Here is a 921-nt window from a genome sequence, read left to right as displayed (position 1 = left end):
GTCTAAATAGACAATTCCCGTACAACTCAAAAGTACAACAAAACTTCAACAAAAGAGTTTGTGTGTGATAGAATATGTCTAAAAAGGTCTGCTAAGACTCATTTGTCCATAGCAAAAATATGCCGTTGCACATATTTAATATGTAATACTATATAGAAGGAGGCCCAGGACGAGACTCCCTCAGCTTCCCTGCTTGCCAAGCTCGGTGTGGAAGACATCTCCTCAGTACTACGGTCACGCCGCCTCCGATGGTATGGGCACGTTAAAAGAGCAAGTAGCTGCATCATCACCATCGTGGACTTGCAGTTGCCAGGCAACAGAGGCCGTGGCAGGCCTAGAAAAACTTGGTTGGAGTGTATCCAGAAGGATATTAAGGAGTGTGGTCTGTCCAGTACAGACCCACAGGATAGAGCTAGCTGGAGGCGTGGTGTCCAGAACAGCCGACTGCTGCCCACCCCTGGGGCAGGGAAACCGGCAGCAGAATAATCTAAACCAGGATAGTGAGTGAGTGAGTGAAGAAAACAAGCTCATAGACAATCTCCAGCTTTGTATGCACAATCAGGAAGCTTAAGTGTACCTTTCAGTGGCCGTGGAGTTTACATCGAAAACAGACTACCGTTTCGGCTCCATATTCATTGTTGATATCAAAGTGCTGAAGGAATAAAGTCTGGTGCATCCGACACGTATTGTTGTACAAATGCAATCAAGAAAAAAGCACACAAAATCATGGGAAAGTCTAATCTACCTCAATCCTCAGGCTCTATAAAAACTTTTTTCAGAGCAAACTAAGCCTTTTCGGTAAACACAAAGCGAACAAAGGGCTACTAGCTCTTACATCTGACAGCCCAGGAGGTACAGACCACTGAATAGTCCGGTAACTTCCTCATTACATCAAAACAACAAACAGCCTCCATACCAGAC

The sequence above is a fragment of the Branchiostoma belcheri genome, unplaced genomic scaffold (genome assembly GCF_001625305.1).
Source record: "Branchiostoma belcheri isolate BF01 breed outbred unplaced genomic scaffold, Haploidv18h27 scaffold49, whole genome shotgun sequence".
In the NCBI taxonomy this organism is placed as follows: Eukaryota; Metazoa; Chordata; class Leptocardii; order Amphioxiformes; family Branchiostomatidae; genus Branchiostoma; species Branchiostoma belcheri.
This window is presented reverse-complemented; position numbering follows the sequence as displayed.